Source organism: Triticum dicoccoides, chromosome 6B, assembly GCF_002162155.2.
Source record: "Triticum dicoccoides isolate Atlit2015 ecotype Zavitan chromosome 6B, WEW_v2.0, whole genome shotgun sequence".
Taxonomy (NCBI): Eukaryota; Viridiplantae; Streptophyta; class Magnoliopsida; order Poales; family Poaceae; genus Triticum; species Triticum dicoccoides.
Genome location: NC_041391.1, coordinates 183,638,037 through 183,646,036, shown reverse-complemented (window position 1 = coordinate 183,646,036; position 8,000 = coordinate 183,638,037).

Below are 8,000 nucleotides of genomic sequence, written 5' to 3'. Positions count from 1 at the left end.
CAGAAGAAACACGATCAATGCAATGCACAGTATGATGCATGCTATGACATGGCAATATGAATGTGTTTTGAGCTAATGCAACTAGCAGCAAGTTAAATGGAGTTGGTTTGAATATAAAATTCAAATTCAAACTCCATATGTGATTAAATAAATGCCCTTTAATTGATTTGTGCTAAACAGCAGCTATAAGTTACGGTTAATTTTCTATGATTTATTGAAGTTTTAGGCATTTTCTGGAATTATAATAAATCCAGAAAATCAATTACTGCGTCAGCCTGACGTCAGTGTGACGTCAGTGGTCAACGGGACATGGTCCGGGTCAAACCTGACAGTGGGTCCCGCGTGTCAGTGTGATTAGCTTAACTAAAATTAATTAAAACTAATCCTAACAGTTAACAGGGCTGGGCCCCACCTGTCATTGACTCAGGAGAGTCAACCGGGGCCCACCCGTGGTCAAAGTCAAAGTCGGCTGCCGGCGTTTAGCCGCCGGCGAGCCCGACGCGGCGGCGAGAGTGGTTTTGGCCACTCCGGCGACCAAATGGGCCGCGGAGGGCATCTAGGAGGAGCTGGGGACGAGCCGAAGCTCTTGGTGGAGTCAGTTGCGCTCGGGGCGGCCGGAATCGGTGCCGGCGGCGACCTAGGCGGCCGCCGGAGCTCGGGCGAGCTCGGGCTCGACGCTGCGGTGCACTAGAGGGGAAACGGAAGGGCGCTGCAGGCTCCTGGGAGGGCGGCGAACTTGGTAGCATGCTCGGGCGCCAGCTGGGGTGGCCCTGGCCACGGCGGCGCCATGGCCGGCGGCGGGAAGTTTCCGGTGAGGTGGAAACGGCGGCTACGGAGGCCGAACAAACACGGGGCTAGGGGGAGAGGAAGAGGAGTTCACCTTGGAGAGGGAGAGGTGGTCAGCGGGCTCGGGGGCGTCCTGTCGGCGGCGAATTCGGCGACAGCGATCGGCGGGTCCGAGGAGGGGAAGAACGTCGGGGCGGCGCTTCGGGGCTTCTCCGGTCGCTTGTGACGGCGGGGAGGGCGAGGGCGGCACGGCGGAGCTCGTGGACTGCTCGAGGGGACGAGGGGGAGGCGATGGCCGGGGTGGTGTTCGTCGGCGGCGGCGATAGTGCTCGGGTTCGGGAGAGAGAGGGAGAGAGACGAGCTCGGGGAGAGAGTGAGATCCAGGGAGAGGAGGGGAAAGCGAGAGGGAGCGTGGGGCAGCGTCGTGGGGTCGCTAGGAGGGCCGCGAAGCAGGAGGTGGCGTCGGGGCTCTCGGGCGCGCGCCACGCCTCGCCTCTGCCTACTGGCAGAGGAAGACGACGAGCGGCGAGGGGGTTTGCGGTGGTGGGCTGGGCCACCAGCTGGGCCAGCGATGGGGGGGGGCAAAGCTGGGCCGGTTCGTGGCGCCAGGTAAGCTGGGCTTCTCTCTCTCTCTCTTTTTTTATTTACTGTTTTCTATTTTTGTTCTGTTCTATTTAATTGGCACTGAATTTTAATTCAAACAGAATTTGAAAACAGTGCCTAAACTTCCCTGGATATTTTTAAGTCACCTAATGGACTTCTCCACACATAATAAAAATATCTCAGGTCATTTGAAAATATATTCATTATATATTATGAATATAACTCCAAATTCAAATAAAATATTGATTTAAAATCAGAGCCCAATAATTCCTTAGAAATGTCCCAAAATTTTGGTTTGATTTATAACTCTTGCCAAAATTGTCAGAGCTATTTCTAGGGCATTTTGGATTTACTGATTGCAATTTTAGGGTTTCTTGCCCCTCTTTTATTTAAGTTTTGAGGCTTCTGAATTCCTCAGTTCAAATTTTCAGAATTTAAACATGATGCACACATGAGCTAGCCTAGAGCACTACCAGCAACTAGGGATGTGACAACTCACCCCCACTAAACAAAAATCTCGTCCCGAGATTCAAGCGTAGGGTAAGGTGAAGGGTAAACGCAACTAGTATAATCTTCACGATCCAGGGTGCACTTCAGTTGAACGTTGATTCATTCACCATCATTGTCTTGATGTCTTGCTCTGAGAAATCCTGCCAACAAGACCTGGAGATAAAGAGACTCTAGAAGGGTCGATCTCCTCGAAGATCGAACAACTCAGAATTAACTCACGGAATGAGACATAGAACCATCTCTCGGATTGAGACACGAGATACACATCAAGAGGGGTGGAAGAAACGGATGACGAAGATTCACTAGGTAGATAACAATTCCACACCTAAGAAGGTGGTGACCGGTTGTCAACGTAGCAAGGAGTTGAGTTGCCATGATACCACGACGAAACATCCTGGAGGAGGGTGATTCGTAGATTATTATCTTAAGTGGCAAAAAGAATTACCTTTGATTCAAAGATCATTGAAACTCTTTAAGCCAGCCTAAGGCAATTCACAGCAATCGATTGGTGGGGGGGTCGGTAGAATGGCAAACTCAAACTTGGATGATGTTGATTACCTTGTTGAAGACAACGTAATGGATGAATTTGCTTATCACCGGAAATGGAAGAGACCCATGGTAGAATGGCACATTGGCGGTGCAAGCTGGGAACAAAATGCAAATGATGGGAATGATTCTGGTAACTGGGGAAGAACCCAACAATAGAGAGTGAATTCGCTGTTTGAAAAGATCATAGCATTGCCGAGGGAGCTGAGAGGAATCCTAGTTAGAGTCGATGATAACACGTAGCGCTTGTGCGTGCTCTCAAGAACTTGAGCATTTCCACAATCATCAAGGTTTTATCAACATCCGTGTCAAGGGTGCTGACAACACAACATACTACCATGATGAATAGCGAGGGACGATGCAGATGCAAAGGAGGATAACACTTTCTTAGATTTCACCTTAGCGAGCCAAGGAACAAAATCTGGATGATCGACCGAGAGACATTTAGCACTCCGCTTCTAATGTTCTCCTTGATGTGCTAGTGTACCCATTCATAGATATGGTTTGATAACTAGAATATCAAGTAAAGGTCGGACTTCGGGAGCAATAGAATCCATAAGGAACAGTTACGGAGGTAAATCCTACGAAATCCTTATGGGGAGGTGGCCAACTTCCTCAACAAGATACTACAATAATAGGTCTTCCGGCTGGGTGTGTTGGCCACGACATCCACTTTATCGGTTATCGAGGGACCAATATTATAGTTCTTGGGAAATGTTCCAAACCATCATATCTGCTTGAGATTCAGATCTGGTTGGTGTCAGGATATTCCGGACTCATCGAGTCTAGGAAGAAAACGAAAGTTTGCAACACAAATCGACGAGATGACGTTGCGAGATTCTCGGGAAATGAACTATGATAGCAAGCTCCAAAACATGAGCTGGTTCTGCTACAAACATGTGAACATGTTGTCCTAGACAAGCATGACCACATGGTAGTCTTATAATAAAGCACTACCGAGTTCTGGTTGGGAACCATCATCGAGGATATCAAAGTTCTTGATTAAGCCCGGGTTAGCTCTTATGAAGATACTCCTTCTCCTTGAACAAATCAGTCAGTGGCTTGGTGTGCTAGGATACACATATGGAATGAAGATGATAAGTCTATCAAACCACAGAATACTTCGCACATGCATAACTGACTTGGGATGGTTCCAGAGGAGGTAAAGACATGCTTCCTCGAATTCACGACGGCAACTTACATCAAAATGCACGTGAATCAAAGGAAGTCACTCCTTTCATCAAACAAGTACTTCATGAGCTAGCATGAAGAAAATGCTTTCAAAAGTTTCCAACACTAACTTAATGTTCAACAACATCATGGAGGAGATAAGGATGTTGTCAATGGGCTCAACAACAACTCATCGGAATTTCCATATCACTGGACTTCCACCATCATGTGAACATGGTGATAGCATTGGTCAGACCCAAAAGATATAATGGTGTATGCTCGAGGGATCAACCACGAGTAAGACAACATTGCGAACATCGTTGGTTCTGACTTGATTTGACGATAGCCCACACTCAAATCAAAGTATTGATAAGACAAAAGGTCCAACAACTGATCACAGGGACCAATCGATGAAGATATCATCTTTCTTCAACACACACTACACAAGAATATCCCTTTGGAACGAACTAAGTCAGGCAAGCTTTTATCTTCCAACCCTCCAAGTTGTCGTTTAGCTTAACCAACTAGCTCAGGGATATCTAACACCGATTCTTGGAGAGAAGGTGGTTCACAAGAAACCAACTTGATCACGAGCTCAACATAGCGGTCAGGTGACAACCTGGTAATACTTCCGAGAAGATCTTCGGAAATCACGAACCACCGATATGTTACTAAGCTCGAGAACAATCTCGCTTTTGAGGGCAAGACGATATGATCAAATGGATGAGGGCTTGACAAGATCCTAACTCATCAATCGAAGGGTGCACCAAAATAAGGACTAGGTAGCACGATCAATCTTAGAAGGATGATTCAAAAACCAACATGCTAAGAATGAAATTATTATCCTTTTAACTACCAAGCAACAAGGTTGCTAGGAGTATTGATTTCACACATCACAATTCATTTGTCGGTATTCCGGTTGCATCAACACGATGGCCGAGGAATGACTAATGATGGTGAGAAGTATTACTACGTCAAAATTCATGAAAGTTGGTGCAGTTCTCATGACAATTCTGACATAAAGGGGGTAATACTCCAAGGTAGAACAGAAACAAAAGCTGGATTGGCATTTGATCTGCGGAATACAACTACTTTGACCCAATCCTAGATATGGATGAGGTACTGGAGTTTGTTTCTCCAAGTCATTCAGGACAGAATGGCTTGACGGACCACAAGGGTAATAGGCATCGATAAACGAATGCACAATTACTCCTGACTATCAATTGGTAGACGAGGGCCAGAAAACAACTAAAGAGGGACAACTCAAAGGAACATATGATTTTCTGAGTTGTGAATGCATAGATTAGCATGCCGAACGAATTCCACATATTTCTTCCGGATAACCCATGCAGAAAGGTAGAACTGGCAGAGGCACAATGTAGAATCGAGAACCCATCGAGAGCACTTTGATTGTGATCTTTCGATCAGCGAGGAACATCTGCCATAAGCGGTTCATAGTATTTGGAGGAAAGGAATACCACGAACATCGAGGACTAATGCAAAGGTTACTAATAACCTAAAGGAACGAGCAAAACTATCAACATGAAGCAAGTAGGGTGAATCTCGGGTTCAAACCCAGGAATAGAATACCTATTACTAAGTAGCATCACGGGATGCTTTCGAGAATGATGGCCAGAATCATCACACTGGGAACACAATTCATGGCTAAATTACTAGATGATCCCCTAAGACACCTAGGGTCACAATAATAACTCCAACATAATGTCAAGGCAATAGAATACCTCAACTCAACAATTAGTGTGATTGAGCTGGCATAAAGGAACATTGAAACCAGAGGGAAAGGATTTTGCAAATGCATCAGACTATTTAGAAACCTGGAATGACTCGGACAGCATAACGGCTGTAAATGCTCAAAAAGGATTTGAGACATTCACAAAAATGGTGGCATAACCACTCAGAAGCACAATATCAAGGTCTCGAGATCAATAATTAACATACAGAAGTACTAGGAACTGAAACGAGGCTTAATTCCAACAATCTATAAGTCTACGGATTAGTAACACGTGATCCTGATAGAAAGAAAAGATAGCCTAGTTCTTAATCCCCGCAGGAAAGATAAGATGACTCAGATCAGAAGGCATAAGGTATAAGGAGTAAATAGAGCCTTACGTTCCATCCCACAATCAATTCCCTTATATAACTAAAGAATTTCTAGACTCAACTTCGACCAGTTTGGCTTGGTAATCCTACAGGCAGTCAAGCTCTGATACCAACGCTGTCAGGACCCTGACTCAATGCCACATCGATCTAGCATGTAACACCTCATATCACTTTGCGGCCTCATGCACGGTATTCCCACGGGTGTCGCCTTACCTTTGCCCGGGACCGTTTGCGCCCTTTGGCACACGTATATGACAGTGTCGCTAGCATCCATATGATAAGGAGCCCGGGCTGACATGGCTAGTCGTAAACCCAAAGTGGCACAAACTTACAGGGACAGGCATCCATGACCCAGCATCGAACGTGTCGGTCATCAGCGAGTGAATCCAGGCTGTAGCACTGGGCTAGCAGGACTCCGGTGAACCGGGCTGTAGCGGGCTAACAGGACTCCGGTATTCATCGCGTTACATTTCCCCGTAGGGACAGACACAGGAACGAAGAAGGACACATGCCGGCCAGCCTAAGTGTTCCGGAGCAGTAGCAAGCTACCATGGCTCGGTGGAAACACTAGGAGACATTTCCCGGTAAGAGAGGCTACTAAAGATAAACAACTAGATGGTCAGATCCCACACATACCAAGCATTTCAATAGCATACACACAATATGCTCGATATGTGCAAATACAACATGGCATCACAACATGACTCTACGACTCAAGTAATTTATTCAATAGGCTCCGAGGAGCGAGATATTACAAACAGGGGTCTCACGACCCAACATTCAGAGCATACAAGTCAAAGCACAAGCGGAAGCTATCATGTCTGAGTACAGACATCTATAAATGAAAAAGGCTGAGAAGCCTGACTATCGATCAGATCCTGCCGAGGGCACAAGATCGTAGCTGAGGTATCAAGCTAAACATCGAAGATCACGCGAAATTACTAGTGAGACTGAAGTCTCTCTGCAAAAACATAAAATAGGCAAACGTGAGTACAAATGTACCCAGCAAGACTTACATCAGAGCTAACTACATATGCATCATTATCAACAAAGGGGATGGTGGAGTTTAACTGCAGCAAGCCAGCTTTGACTCAGTGGCTAACCTAAACTATGATTGCAAGTAACTCTTCAGGTGGCGCACACGAGTCCACATATTCACCATATCAATACACCACTATGGATCCGCTCCCGTCTCCCTACGAGAACGCCATCCATAGCACTCACACTTATCTTGCGTATTTTAGAGTATCCACTTTCACTTGTCTATGAACTGATATAAGCAACCCAGAAGTCCTTTTCCGCGGACACGGCTATTCGAATAGATGATGTTAACCCTGCAGGGGTGTACTTCTTCACACACGCTCTCACCACTTACCGCCGTTTACACGACATGTACTCGGCAACCTTCAAGCGGAAGCCCAACGTGGGTGTCGGCCACGGCCTGCCTAAACACTCGAGTCTCTAGTCCAGGTTTATCGCCTATTCGGGTTCCATCCATGAGGAGATCCGGCCGGAGTTTCGCTCACAGCCCCAAACGATGTGAACAGGGTTCCGTGACACCAAACGAGCGCCCGGTTTACCCGGCCACGTGCCTACCGCATCACAGCCCACCCCTACGGTCAGCGCTGCGCACGGCCTCCAGCATACTACAAACACCAGAAACTACTTGCAACTCCTGGACAGAGGACAAGGGTGATCAAGAAGCCGAGAGGGTCCATTGGTTTCGGGCCCAATGCGTGGTAGTAGCTGAATCATGGATCACAAACACAGAACTCAGTTCCTGAGGACGGCTGCAATGAGACAACCCACCATGTACTCCTACATGGCCTCTCACCGCTACCTTTACCAAATCGTATTCATACACTTAGCTCACACACAGTAGGACATGTTCACACGCCTCTGATTCATCCCCGATGAATCAGACCTGACTCAACTCTAAGCAGTAGCAGGCATGACAAACAAACATGAATGAGTAGGCACAACAGGGCTCAAACAACTCCTACTCATGCTAGTGGGTTTCATCTAATTACTGTGGAATGACAGGTCATGCAGAGGATAAAGGGGTTCAGCTACCGCAGCAAGTAACAGTTGAATCGCTGTTGTCCTAATGCAGTAATAGAGAGCAGGAGCGAGAGAGTAGGATTGTATCTGAATGAACAAGGGGTTTTTGCTTGCCTGGTACTTCTGAAGATAACATTGAGTCTTCATCAGTGTCAACGATCACATCATCGGTACAACGTCTACCGAGGGGGAACAGCACCGGC